At 54.5% G+C, this 14,125-nt stretch overlaps 1 protein-coding gene across 5 annotated transcripts in view; it reads left to right on the plus strand.

Annotated features, from left to right (window-relative positions):
- Nucleotides 1-14,125, plus strand: part of SHANK2 (SH3 and multiple ankyrin repeat domains 2) — a 506,338-nt gene that overhangs the window by 252,697 nt on the left and 239,516 nt on the right. The gene's annotated exons all lie outside the window — the stretch shown is intronic.

Genomic DNA, 14,125 nt, shown 5'->3' on the forward strand with positions numbered 1-14,125 from the left:
TCTCCGCGGCCCTCGGGCCCGGGTGCGCCTGCTTATGGAGAGAGGTGGCCTTTCAAAGCGAGGACTCCTCTCTGTCATAGAAACAGGTTGATTCGATGCCTCTGGGCTCTGTCCAAACCAGAAATAGGTTGCAAGACGGTGCGGAAGCTTTTAGTTAAGGGGCTGCTCAGTACACGTTCCAGAAAACTTGGATCGTTCGTTGTAGCCATCGGGGAAGGGCTTTCGTGGGTTGACTGAATCTGGAAGGCTAGTTATCGATCTCTCGTACCGATGTCGCACACGGGCAGCTCGCGTTCACCGCAAGGCCCTCCCGTGCCCTCCGTTAGAACCACACGGTTTGATGTGTCGATAAACACCGCTCCGAAGTGGTTGGTGTTCGCGAAGGGAAATCACTTCAGCGTCTCTCAGAAGTCCAAATATAGCCTTTGCTGAAAACTGCTTTGAAATCGATTGCCAAAAGATTGAATTGATTAAAATGTTAAGAGGAGATCATTTATATACAATGGCCTTGGGAGGAAATATGGTGCTTGGGGAAAAGGGAAGCATGTGAACCCGGTCCGCGCGTGCACTCCGCGGGCATCGGGCAGAACCCCAGGCTCACGGAGCACACAGCCAGTGGCTTTGCTGCGTCTGCTTGTGCCGCCTGGTGGTCCCCTGGCCCGTGGCCTGCACCGCCGGGAAATGAGGTGTCCTGAGGACGCGTGCTCTGGAAAGCACGGTGGTCCCCGCCCCTGCACGTGGCTGGCTTTGCAGACTCATCATCGGGGATGCTCAGCTGGGAAACCGGGACATTTGCCGTATGGTGGGGGTGTCGAGGTGAGAGACGTGCTGAGCTCAGGTTTGAAAGGGAAGGCCAGAGTGTGCCCCTCTGGGGAAGGCGGCTGGGCGCGTCCGTGGGCAGCCGGTGGGTAAGAGTTTGCCTTCCCAGGTGCGGTGACGCACACCCTGAGCCCCCGGTCCAAGCCGGACCTCCTGGCCCTGCCGCCCCTGGCCCACCCGCATCCTCTCCTGCACGCAGCGCACCCAGCCCCGCTGGTCTGTGAAGGGCAAGACCACAGCCTGTGGACGGGACTCCCCTTCCAGGTTGCCGAATGCCTCTGTCCTCCCTCTCCTTCCCTCCAGTCCTGCTACACGGCCTCAGTGCTACTCGTCTCCCAACACACATTCTTCCCTTGGAAAGACTCGGGCATGTGGATGCCAGGCATTGCTGGCTGGGGGCAGCCCAGATGAACACATGTGCGGGTCACCCGGGCCTTCCTGCGCCCTGCATCCTCCAGGAAATCGTGGCTTCCTGGGGAGAGGGAGGGGAAGGCCGGGCACTTGGCGCCCCCTCCTCCCCTCTCCTGCTGCGGGCCTTCTCCGCCCACCTGCCGGCGCTGCCCCACCTCGCCCAGGGCAAGAGGTCCGCGGGGGGCAGGTGGGCGCGGTGCAGTTCGTCCAGGCTGATGATCTCCTCCAGCGGGGCTCCCCGGGGGCAGCGGCTTGTATGTGTATCTTGGGAAAGCTGTTGGGTGTGACATTCCTAGAAGGATGTTCTTTGCTCCTTACAACACTCTCCAGGATGGCGTCCTTTTGATAATGTGGCGTTCGCTACCCAGGCTGGTGCTCATCCCAGGGTTCAACATTCCTGGGGTCCAGCCAATTCTGGGGGCTGGCCGTGTGTCCTGGGGGGACTTGAGAACATGCAAGCCGGTCCCTGACCCCAAGCGACCGTGCCACACCCTTCTCGAACATGGCACCGTACGCTGTCACCCCACGTACGTTTCCTGAGTACCTCGTGGCCCCGGGCAGCTTGTGGGGCCTGAGCCCGAGACGGCACAGGTCTGTGCTGCCCGTAAGGATCGTAGGAGCCGGAGCTGCTCGTGGTGGCCAGTGGCCCCAGTGGCTTCAACACCGCAAATGCGTTATCTTGTGGTTCTGGAGGCCAGAAGTCTGGTGTGGGTCTCACGGCTCCCGGTGTCGGCCAGGCTGCGGTCCTTTCCGGAAGCTCTGGGGGAGAGCGCGTGTCCTTGTTGCCTACGGGTTCTGGATGCTGCAGCATGCTTAGCTTGTGGCCCCTCCGGCCAACTTGAGAGTGTGGCCAGGTCCCTTACACGGCACGTCTCTGACCCCCTCCCACCTCTTCCCCACGTGTTAGGACGCATGTTAGGTCAGCCTGGGCCCACCTGGATGAGCCAGGGCAGGGTAAGCTGATTTGCAACCTCATTCCCTTTTTCCCTGTGTGGTCACTATTCACAAGTGCCGGGCATTAAGATGTGAGTGTCTTTGGGGGGCATCCTCTGTCCACCAGGGAGGGTAAATTATGAACGCAGTAGCTATGCCATGACGTGGGCAGCGGGTCAGAGGAGGAGGCATCCCTGTAACCCGGGATGGAGAGGGTGGCATGGGGGGAGCAGACTCGGAGCTGGATTTTAGGGTGGGGAGGTTCTGGAGCGGCTCCCGCCAGGCTCTGCTTGCCTTGGGCTTTCTCAGATTGTGGCTGAGTGCCAGGGGCCGTGTTTACTGATTTCTTTTGTAGAGGTATGATTTACCTGCTGGAGAGCACCATTCAGTGCATTTTGATCCACGTATATGCCTGCGTCTCCAAGCACACTTAGACGGATGTTCATGACCCCGCAAACTCTTTCCGGGTGCTTCCCGGCCACAGCGCCTTCCCCAGGGCTCTGGCAGCAGAGGCCAGTGTGACCAGTTGAATCTCCCAGAGACGGACCCCTGCAGCCCGTGCTCCTGGGCCGGCCGCCTTGCACGCAGCCGATCATCAGCCACACTGCCGCAAGCACCAGCGATCCGTCCGTATTTGTCCACGAAGAGTGTTCTGTCACGTGTATGCCCGAGGTACTCTGTTTACTCGTGCTCCCAGCGATGGGCGTTCGGGTTGCTCCTCGATTTGGGCTCATAGGAAGGTTTCTGTGCAAGCCTTTCCGCAGACATGGCTTCCTTTGGCCCCGGGGAAATTGCTGGGTGCACACCTGCGAGGTCACAAGACAGGAGTGCATTTCGCTTTAGAGGAAACCTCCAGACGGCCGTCCCAGCTGCCGAGTCTCCTGGGGCTCCCGTGGCCCCACATCCTGGCCCATGTCTGCTGTTACCTGTTCCCTACGGGGTGGCCGCCCTGTGGGTGTGCCGGGTGTCGTGCTGTGGACGTCATCCACGTTCTGGGGAGGATCGTAGCACACGGCTTCCACGTGCTTGCTCCCCGAGGTCAGCGTCTTTCAAAGGATCTGGGCACGTCTTCGTCCATCTTTAATCAGGCCGCTTCTCTTGCCACTCCTGGATTTGGGGGTTCCTCGTGTGCCCTTTGCCGGATACGTGCTGCAGATACTTACCCAAGCCTGGACTTCACCTTTTATTTTCCAACTACATCTTAAAGGAGTAGGGAGTTTTTAAAATTTTTTTTTTTTTTTTTTTTTTTTTTTTTTAAAGATTTTATTTATTTATTTGACAGAGAGACACAGCGTGAGAGAGAACACAAGCAGGGGCAGAGGGAGAGGAAGAAGCAGGCTTCCCGCAGAGCAGGGAGCCCGATGTGGGGCTCGATCCCAGGACCCCGGGATCATGACCTGAGCCGAAGGCAGACGCTTAACGACTGAGCCACCCAGGCACCCCTTTTGGGAGTTTTTAAAATTTTAAACGAAGTCTCACTTCCTTATTTTTTTCCACGATCAGTACTTTGTGTAGAGTGCCCCCCACCCTCCATTTTTAAATGTTGAGAGTTGGCAGACCTGGAATATACACAGAATCTGGAGATGGTTTTTCCATCCAGCACACTCGCTCTGCACCAAGTCAGCCTGCTGTGGGCCTCGAATGTGCCCTCTCTGTGGGGAGCCCCACGTAAAGCAAGTGTTTAGCCAGCAAATCCCACTCTCGTGCATTAAATGAAATAGGTGAGTGATTCGAGGAACCCACAGCGCACGGAGGGCGGCTCAGGGCACCTTGTGGCTGAGCACGACCAACCGATTTCCCGTCATATGGCAACGAAGCTGACATCAGGGGCCAGGGGCAGCCCCCGCAGAATGATGTGGGGGCCCCGGGTCTCCCACTGCTTCACTGATTTACGTTTGGCTCAGTGGTGTGGAGAGGTCGGGACCTGTGTCTTCAGTGCGGAAAGCCCGTGCTCTTCTGAACCTTGGTTCTCGTCTCTTAGGACCGTGTGTTTCTAGGGACATCACAGTTTCCAACAGGCTTTCCTTCGTGGTAGCTCGTCCGGCCTGGGGAGGAAGCAGGGCGGGAACCATCCTCCCTGATTACACACAAACACCCACGTCTCAGCACCCAGGAGCGCACCAGGCTGGGCTGTGACCTGTTCTTCGGAATCCTAACGCCGTGAGCTGTGCCATCCTTCCTGGCGGAGCGGCGGGCATGGTGATCCTGGGGTTATTGTGTGTCCCTCCCCTGTGCTCCTAGTGTGCAGGCTTCTTAAGGATGGTGGCTCTCCAGCCGGAGGTATTAGATGGGGCGATGTCAGCTGCCGTAACGGACGAGCCCGTAACTTCAGCAGCTTCCGTCCTGCTGTGGCCTCACCCATTCTAAAGGGCCTTCGGGGCCTCTGGCTCAGAGGGGACACGCACCCCTGCCTCTCTGTTCCCAGTGTCAAGGACCAGTCGTGGGACCTGGACGCCACAGGGCTCGGCCTTGTGGTCCCCGGCCAGGAGCCACGACTGGCGACTGACCCCTCGGGAGGATGGGGACAGAGGGACGTGGACGTGGACACAGATACAGACATACATACATATAAAGAGATTCATTTTAAGGAACTGGCTCAGGCGATTGTGGGGGCTGGCAAGTCTGAGATCCACAGGGCAGGTTGGCAGCCTGGAGCCTCGGGCAGGAGCTCCAGCTGCAGTCATGAGGCAGGATTTCTTCTTCGAGAAGCCTGATCACCCACACTGTGCAGGAAATCTCCTCTGCTCAGAGTCAGCTGGTTGTAGGTGCTGCTAGCCGTGTCCAGAGAACACCTTCACGGCAACACCTGGAGCAGAGCCTGCCGGTAGCCAGGTGCTGCGGTCTGGTCAGGTTGACACCTAAAACTGACCACCACCATGACCGACCCACACTGTGGACGGAGGGAGGGACGGGGGCCGCCTCCGCCCAGCGGGGACCTCAGCAGCCCCTCCACTTTCCGTCGTGTCCCCATCCGTAAGTCCAGGCTGCCAGGTTGGACTGCGGCTTGGTCCCGTCTCTGCAGGATTCCGCACATGAACCATGACAGGGCATGCCCCCGATGGCAGATCTCGAGTAAGAAACAGATAAAATATATCCAAAATCATCACCGGGAGCCTTTTGATGAGTCAGTTTATGGAAAGCAAATGCATGCGGGTGCAATTTGCAGGGACACAGCTCGTGTAAGCAGAAACTGTGCAGCCGGGGCCCCCCATTTGAGAAAATGACAAAACCAACTCACTGCCAAGCAAACGGTATCTTAGCTTCTGAGACAAAGGCCCAGAGAGTCTGACGAACACTGTTCACTTAGAACAAGATGACAAGGTGACGTGAACAACCACTGTCCCCAGCCTCCAGAGACAGCCAGATTCTGGTCACCTGAAGGCCACGGAGCTGGGCGGTCCAGACCTCAGGTGCAGGACAGCATGTTCTTAACTCCTGGTGCATCCTTGTGGCCTGGCGCTGGTCCACTGCTGGGATCCCTCTGCATTCTTCGGGCGGCTGCATTCCGCTCACCCGGCATTTCCTGGGACTGCGCTGGTGCCCGAAACACCTGCACACTGCAAGGCCAGGCAGTGTTGTTCCAGTCTTTCCAGACTTGGAAAGTCTTGACCCCTGTCTCCAGGAACATCCCCTCACCCTCACCTCTCAGCTTAGCTTTTGCGGGTGATGCATGCGACCTTCACGGTACACTCAGGAGTGGGGACATGGCAGTGTAGGTGGAATGTGCTCACTTATCCCAACCTTCCCAGCCTCACCTTCCTTTCTGGGAAGCTCCTGGATTGCTTCTTCCATTTCCTGAAATTTTGCTTCTTTCCTCACATTCTCCTCTTCGTGCAGAGACATCAACACTGGGTGCCCTTGAGAAAAATCATTTTGCCCCTGTATGTCTCAGTTCTCAGTTTGGTGCTTGCATGATCTTTGTGTTTCTAATTTTTTTGCATGAAATATAACAGACACAGATAGGAGCTCACAAACCATGATGTGTCGCTTAGCAAATGGCTATAAAACAACACCCCCGCCCCACGTCACCAATGTCCCCAGAGCCCCCCACGCACCCCTTCTCAACAGAACACTCTCTTCCCACTGTTAACCCCACCCTGACTTGCATGCCACTCACTTCCTTATTTTGTAAAAGTTCTACTTGCTTACTTTGCATCCCTAAACAATGTAGCTAGTTTTGGCCAATTTTGAACCATTTGTAAGTGGAATCAAACAGTGTGTGTGTTGTGTTGTGTCCGGCTTCTCTCCTAACCTATGATATCTGGGTTGTGTGAGTGGCTCGGGGTACCCGTTTCGTCCCATTAGGTCGTTCATTGGGTTTTGTCCATCTGTCCTGCCAGGGGGGGCCACCTGGGTCGGCCACCTGGGTCGTCTACTGCCCAGGGCTGTCATGGGCAGCGTTGCTGCGGCCCCTGTCCCCTGGTGTAAACATGTTTGCACTTCTTTTCCTCATACCCCAGGATGGGTGGTGGGTCCCCCGTCTCTCTGGATCCTTCAGCCATGTCCTAAGTGTGCGTATTAGTCTGCGCATGCTGCCGTAACAAGTAGCACAGATAGGGCTGCTTAAACAGCAAACATTTATTTCCCCCGGTTCAGGAGGCTGGAAGTCCGAGGTCGAGGTGCCGGCATGGTTGGCCTCCTGGCTTGCAGATGGCCACCTGCTCACTGTGTCTTCACATGGCCGAGCTCCCTGGTATCTTTTCTCATAAGGGCATTAGTCCCATCGTGGGGCTCCCACCCTCATGACCTCCATGGACCCAAATTACCTCCCAAATGCCCCACCTCCAAATACCATCCCATCAGGGGTAGGGCTTCGACAGATGCATTGGGGAGCACACATTTTTAGTCCCTGGCGGTGCTGCGTCCACATCTGGCCAGCACACACTACTGGTAGACCGTTTCCACTGTGGGTCTTATGCCCATGCCACATCAACACAGGACTTCAGTTTGTGTTGCTCTCATTACTTCCAAATGTGAGAACTGTTTTTGTATGTTTATTGGCCATTTATTTGCATTTTTTTGGTCAAGTGTCAGTTCAGGTCTTTTGCCCATTTTTCTTTAGGGTCGTTTGTTTATTATTGATTTGTGGTCACTCTTTATATATTGTATAAGAAAGACATTCTCAGCGATACACATTCACCACATCTGTTCCCAGACTGTGGCCAGGCTTTTCCCTGGGAGGCTGGAGACCCTTTCACATGGCTCTCGTGGTCACCAGCCTTCTCCTTACCATGGAAGAGGCAGGCATCAGTGCAGGGCAGCCTGCAGATGGCACGCCAGCTCGACTGTGACCCCATCACCCCTTTTCCACCTTATTTAATGTGAACGCACCTTCTGTCTCTGGCAGGGGATGCTGGCTTCCCATTTAAAATGATGATTTGAAGAGCTTCTTAAGAAATAAATGTATAGGGACAACTACATTTGTAAAACCTGGCCCTGCTGCTTTGGGGTTGCTTAGCTGTGACCCTTTGCCCACACAATCCTCTTAACTCAGTTAACCTAACTTAACCTAGTTAAAAAGCCCAGGTCACCCGAAGGCCTTCAGGGTGACTGGGTGGACAGATTTCACACGTGTATGCTGGGGGTTGGTATCATGGGTCTGTGGGCTTGGTCCATGTAACTACTGTCCTTAGCAGACCATGGGGTGGTCCATCACAGAGGTCCATCATGGAACACTGTGACACTGGTCCTGCACCAGCCCCTGGACCGGACATTTCTCATCTCCAAAACAGCCCCACAGCCTAAGTGTCATCATTCCTATTTTGCACGGAAGGGAACATGGGCCCAGAGACATTGAGCAATGTGTCCAGGGTCGCACAACCCGTGAGTTATAGCCACAGGCTTCAGAGCAGGATCTCTCCTGCTTCACAACCTGTGGGTCACCTGAAAGAGGGAACATTCCCACTTTTAAAAACACCCGATTATAAAAACTGAAATTGTCCATGAAAATGTGAACCAGTAGGATAGAACAGTTTTGTTCTTAAAAAGAAGCATAGGGTCATTTTTAGGGCATCCCCTAAATGGAAGCACAGAATAAAAGGTTCCTCTGAGATTTGAGGTGCGCCCAGGAAGACATGGGGTCTCTAGGCCCAGTTTGAGAAAACCTAGAGTTAGGATTCAGGCCTCTCTCTGTTGGAGAAGAAAGTCCAGGCTCCTGGTTGCTGAGAATCCCACACCTGGCTCAAGGCAGAGCTGGCGTGGAAATCTGATTTTGAACTTCTAACCCAGAGCTACTCCTTCTCCCATCCCAGTTCAGGGAATACTCTGTTCATTATTGCTTTTTTAATTGGAGGTGACAAAACCCCAAAGCTCCCTCCAACACCCTCTTCCCCCAAAAAGGGAATTATTATCTTACATAATTGAAAAACCCAGGGGTCTGGCTTCAGGCATAGCTGGATCCAGGTGTTGAAACAAAGTTGCCTGCTTTCTCTCCATCTTTAGGCACTGATTCCTTCCTCTATGACAGCTTTATTCTTTGGCCAGCTCACTTATCAGGGTGGTCCCTGACAGCTCTGGGCTTAGTCCTCCTGAGTCCAAGTCCAGCATAGAGAGAACATGTCTTTCCTGCCTGCTTGGCAAGCATCAGCGATTGGCCCTGATTGGGTTGACCTGGGTCATGGATAGGTGCAGAACCAGTTGCTAGAACTGGGAGATGAGTGTGCTTAGGAAGTGTGACTGGCTGGGCCTGGGACAGATGAGTGAGTGTGGGCAGATGGTCTGCTAAGGACAGTTGGGGTGCTGTGACCAGCAGAAGGAGGGGGACAGCAGAGCCTCGTGGACGTCCAGAGACATCCCTTCAGCAGAGAGGCCCGAGCATTTGGGCTCTTTGAATAGGAGAGGAGCCCACGCTGTGATCTGCTCTCTCCGAGCTGGGAGCACTTCCCGGGGAGACAAAGAAGGGGTAGGAGCTGTTACCCAGTGCTTGGGGCGGCTCCGGGTAGAGCCATCGGGACAGGAGCCAGTGGGGTCCCGGTATGAAACAGAAGCCCCATTTGTCACCGTGCGTACGAAGGCTCTGCAGGGTATCACAACAGGCATATGGTTGGTGCTTCCAAAATAGGATGTATTTTGTTATCTTTAGAACATTTAAAAATACAGGCAAATGACTCCATTAACACAATTGTAATCTAAAATATTAATAAGCAACAAAAGAGCCGGCTTCCGAAGGAGTTACTAGCTGTTCCCTAACAGAACATAAAATAAATATGAGGACTCATTGTCCTGGTTGCTAATGATTATGTTTTTGTTAAACAACCGTGACAGAATCACGCAGGCTTCCCCCTTCGTCTTTCTTTTACGCCATTTTATTAAAATACACTTGGAGCCTCGCCTCTTTGGTGTGTGCGCACTGTTGTCCCTGAGCAGCTGCTCTGTGTTTTAAATACCGGTTTCCACGTTCAGCCTTGCCCCCGAGATAGAGTTCTGCCAGGTCTGTCTGTGGCTTCCGGGTCGGTGGGGCGGTCTCCGTCTCTGGCATCGCCCCGGGTCCTGGGCCCGCCCTCCCTCCCCTCCCAGTGGTGGTGGCGGCGGTGGCCTGCCCCGGGTTACCGTGGCAACCTGGTGATGCCGGTACCAGCCCCGCCCTCCTTCCCCATGTCCCTCCTGCCGCTGCAGGATGTGTCTGCAGCTCCTTTCAAAAAGTCACCTCGCAGGGCCATTGCTCTGGGCCGGGGCCATACCTGTATGGACGGTGGTGGGCAGGAAAGAGGTTTCTATCATTCTGCCAGGTCGGCCATGAGAAACTGTGACAGCCGGGGGAGCTTAAACAGCGAGACATTTCTTTCTCCCAGTTCTGGCTTCTGGAAGTCCTAGATCCAGGTGTCACCGGGGTGGGTTCCCGGTGAGGACTCTTCCTGGCTTGCAGGTGTAGGTGGTGTCCTTGTGTGGCTTTCGGCTGTGAACATCTCCATATCCCTTTCTCTTCTCAGAAGGACACGGGTCCTATGGGATTAGGGCCCCACCCTTATGACCTCACATAACCTCACTTAACCCTAACAGCATTCTCAAAGGTCCACATATATAGTCATATTGGGGTTAGGGCTCCAACATAGGAGTTTGGGGGAGAGGGACACAATTCAGTTCACAACATGCTGAAGAGTGATAGCCGTGAACCGAGCAGTATCCTTCCCGCCACACAGTCCCATCCCCCACCGGGACCACTGCATTGTCTGAGTCGAGGGCAATGGCTGTCTTCTCTGTCCTGAGGCTCCTGTCTGACCAGGCTACACGCTGATCCCCCAGCATTCAGAAGCCTCTTAGGGTCCTCTGTTCTGGAGACAGGGCTCGGAGCCAGGTCCGCAGAATAGACAAACATCAGAGTCCATGGCTCTGGTTTAAGGCCATGAGCCTGGAACCAGAGGCTCACCATCAACTAGCTGCTGTATGGCCTTGGGCAAGTTACTTGACCTCTCTGACCTCCAGTTCCTGCTCTGTGAAACGGCAGTGGCCGCAGTGTGTTTACCACAGCATGGCTGGGAGGGGCCGGTGAGCCCATGGTGGAAAGCACTGGGCATGGTCTGGTTCGCAGGCATGCTCACGGAACATTGGCTCTTGGATTGTTATCATCCTGCATAACACATCTGCAGATGCCCACGGAACGTGGCCCTAAACCCAGCCGTTCAAAAAGTAATGGGGCTTCAACCCTGCCCAGTGCAGCCAGGGTGTGTGGGGGGACCTAGGGATCTGTGTGTTTCAGTGACTTTCCAGGCTTTCCAGGTGGGGTGTTAGATGGGTTGGGATCTGAGCCCTGAGATGGAGCAGGTTTAATTGGTGCAAATGGTGTGAGCCAAGGGGGTAGAAGGAGAAGGCTGTAAATTAGTGTGTAAATACGTGTTTGTCAGGTGAGTTGATCACTGGGTATTGCCCTCCGCAAGGGCATTAGGTTACAGCTGCTCACACTGTGTTCCCCATACCTAGCATGGTACCTGGAATGGAAGAGGTGCTGAGAAAGTACTTCCTGGATGGTTGGGTGGGTGGATGGAAGGACAGATGATGGATGATGGATGGATAGCTGGGTAGGTGGTGGGTGGATGGGTGGATGGAAAGACAGATGATGGATGGATAGATGAGTGGATGGATGGGTGGGTGGGTGGGTAGGTAGATGGTTGGGTGGGTGAGTGGGTGGAAGGATGGATGGATGATGGATGGATGAGTAGGTGGGTGGGTAGATGGATGGATGGATGAGTGGGTAGACTGGTGGGTGGAAGGGTGGATGATGGATGAATAGGTGGGTGGGTAGAGGGTTGAGTGGTTGGGTGGGTGGGTGGAAGGATGAATGATGGTTGGGCAGATGGGTCACTGGATGGATGGATGGATGATGGATGGACGAGTGGGTAGACTGGTGGGTGGAAAGATGGATGTTGGATGAATAGATGGATGGGTGGGTAGATGGTTGGGTGGAAGGATGGATGGGTGGATGAAAGGATGGATGATGGATGGGTGGATGAAAGGATGGATGATGGATGGGTAGGTGGGTGGATGGATGAGTGGGTGGATGGGTGCGTGGTCGCACTTTGCATGGGGGTGGTTGTAGATACCCATTCTATCTCTCATACACAGCTAACCCTAATTCCAGTTTTGTAACCCTCCCACCTTTAAACCTCTCCAACACTGAAATTTATTCAAAACTGTAGAGTCTAATCAGCAGGGAAGGCAGTGGGCTGCTATGAGACCCAAGAAAACACCAGCATCGATGTCATCTCAGGCCAGAGTTTCTTTGGAGCTTCAGCCACTGGAGATTATTCGGGGAGAAGTTCCCTTCAGCCAACATGATGTGTAGTGGCCTCAGACTCTGCCTGTCTGCTCTGTGCCCTGAGTTTAGCAAGCAGGCCTCTCCCGGCCCCTGCAGAGCTGTGCAGTGGCACTGGGGTTTGGGCCTCCTGCTCGGGAAGGGTGGCTGACCTGTCCTCCTCGCCCATGCCATGAGCAGTATGGGCTCTCGGGGGCCCGGGAAGACAGATGTTGTCGTGCCCTGTAAATGGTAGCGTGAATGAACTGCTCCCAGTACATGCAGGTGGCTGCTGACCCTCCATTTGTCAGACTAGCGAGGACAGCCCTGAGGCCTCTCCTTCGACACCTGGGCACCCAGTTTGAGGATGGCCAGCCAGAGCCAGGAGCCTCCCCTCTGCTGGGGCGCAGCGGGAGCCAAGGGCCGTCCCCCCAACCCCAGAGTGCACCGTGGCTCGTTTTGGAAAACGAAAGCCATCATATGGTGCTCTGTATTGAGTTAAGATGTTGTTTTTGGCTCCTCCGAAATAGACGATAGGAAACAGAACTGGGGATAATGAATAAACATTGGCTTATGGGGGCTGCATGCTGGGAACGATGAAATCTCACACTGGCAGATGAAATTTAAGACATGCATATGCAAAGGAGATAAGTGAGGGCCGGGCTCCTGCTCCAACAAACCGTGTAGCCAAGGAGAGCATCTGGAAGGACGCTGTGTATGTCCCCCATTCCCAGCCAGTCGGGGTCGGGGAGAACTGGGGTAGGGAGGAGCCTGGGCCCCTAGGAGAGTGGGCAGGAAGTGGCCACCCGGGCACCACCCAGACGTGGGTCGGGAATTGGTGCTCACGCTTGGCAGATGCAGCTTCCCGAAGCTTCGGCGTGGTCCATCTAGTCGGGTCCTCAGATCAGTTCTTGGGGGCGACCCCTCTCTCGCCTAACTTTGCATCGCTCGGAAATCCTAAGGTCTTCAGCCACGGCACCCACTTTTCTGTTTTCTTAAACTGAAATAGAATTCCCATACCATGAAATCTCCCCTGCGAGGGCGGGTGGTTCCGTGGTTTTTAGTCTATTCACAAGGCTGTGCAGACATCACCACTGACTCAGCCCAGAACAAGCCCGCCACCACCCCCGCCCTGCGCCCCCAGCCTGGGCGAGCGTGCCCCACCCTCTGTCTGCATAGGTCTGTCCATCCTGGATGCTGCACACGAACGCAACCTTACAGCATGTGCTCTCTGGTGACCAGTTCATTTTAGCAGAATGGGTCTGGGGCTTCGTCCAAGGGGTAGCGTGTATCAGAATGTCATTTCTTTCTGAGGCTGAATAACATTCCCTTATATAGACCACATTTTGTTTATGCACTCATCACATGGACATTTGGGTTTTCACTGGTGGGCTTTTGTCAAGAGTGCCGCTGTGAGCATTTCTGTGCAAGTTTCTGTCTGAGCACCTGCTTTCGGTTCTCCTGGGTGCGTACCTGGGGGTGGAAGCGCTGGGTCACGTGGTAATGCCACGGTTAACCTTTCGAGGACCTCCCAGACGGTTTTGCCTGTCCCATTCCCACCAGCACTGTGAAAGGGCTCTGACTCCCCACACCCTCGTCAGCTCTTCCTTTTCGTTTCTGGATCATAACCATCCGAGTGGCTGTGAGCTGGTGTCTCCCCGTGGGTTTCATCCACGTTTCCCCGATACCCAGGGACGCCGGGTGCCCCTCCGCACACTTACCGGCCATTTACCTAACTTCTCTGGGGAGCTTTTCACTTTTATAGGCAACGCATTATGATCCACATTGTATCTGGTCCTCTAGTGAGTCTGGAAAGTAGAGAGAGATATAAGAGGAGAAAATAAGAGTCACTCGTAACCCCACGCCATGTTGATAATCACCACTGAGATGTTGGTCCTTCTGTGAGTCTAAACGTATATTAAGCAAAATCAAGTGCATCCTTTTAAATTACAGATCCTGCTTTCCTTCTTTCCCAAGCGACAAAGGACATGTCATGGGTTGAAAACACTCTTCCAAAACACCATTCCCGGTGGCTCTCCCCACTGTCATTGGAAAGGCACTGACGAGTTCTTGACCACCCCTGCTGTCCTTGACATGATGGTGGCCGTCAGTTTAGCCCTCTTCTGACTCGTGACATTGTCCCCAAGTTTTGTTATTGCAGGTAGCACTTCCATGAGCAGCCTCACTGTTAAAGCGCTACGTGCTTCTCCTTTGGGTGCTTGTCCCAGAATCCAC

This window comes from Halichoerus grypus, chromosome 11 (genome assembly GCF_964656455.1).
Source record: "Halichoerus grypus chromosome 11, mHalGry1.hap1.1, whole genome shotgun sequence".
NCBI classification, from domain to species: domain Eukaryota; kingdom Metazoa; phylum Chordata; class Mammalia; order Carnivora; family Phocidae; genus Halichoerus; species Halichoerus grypus.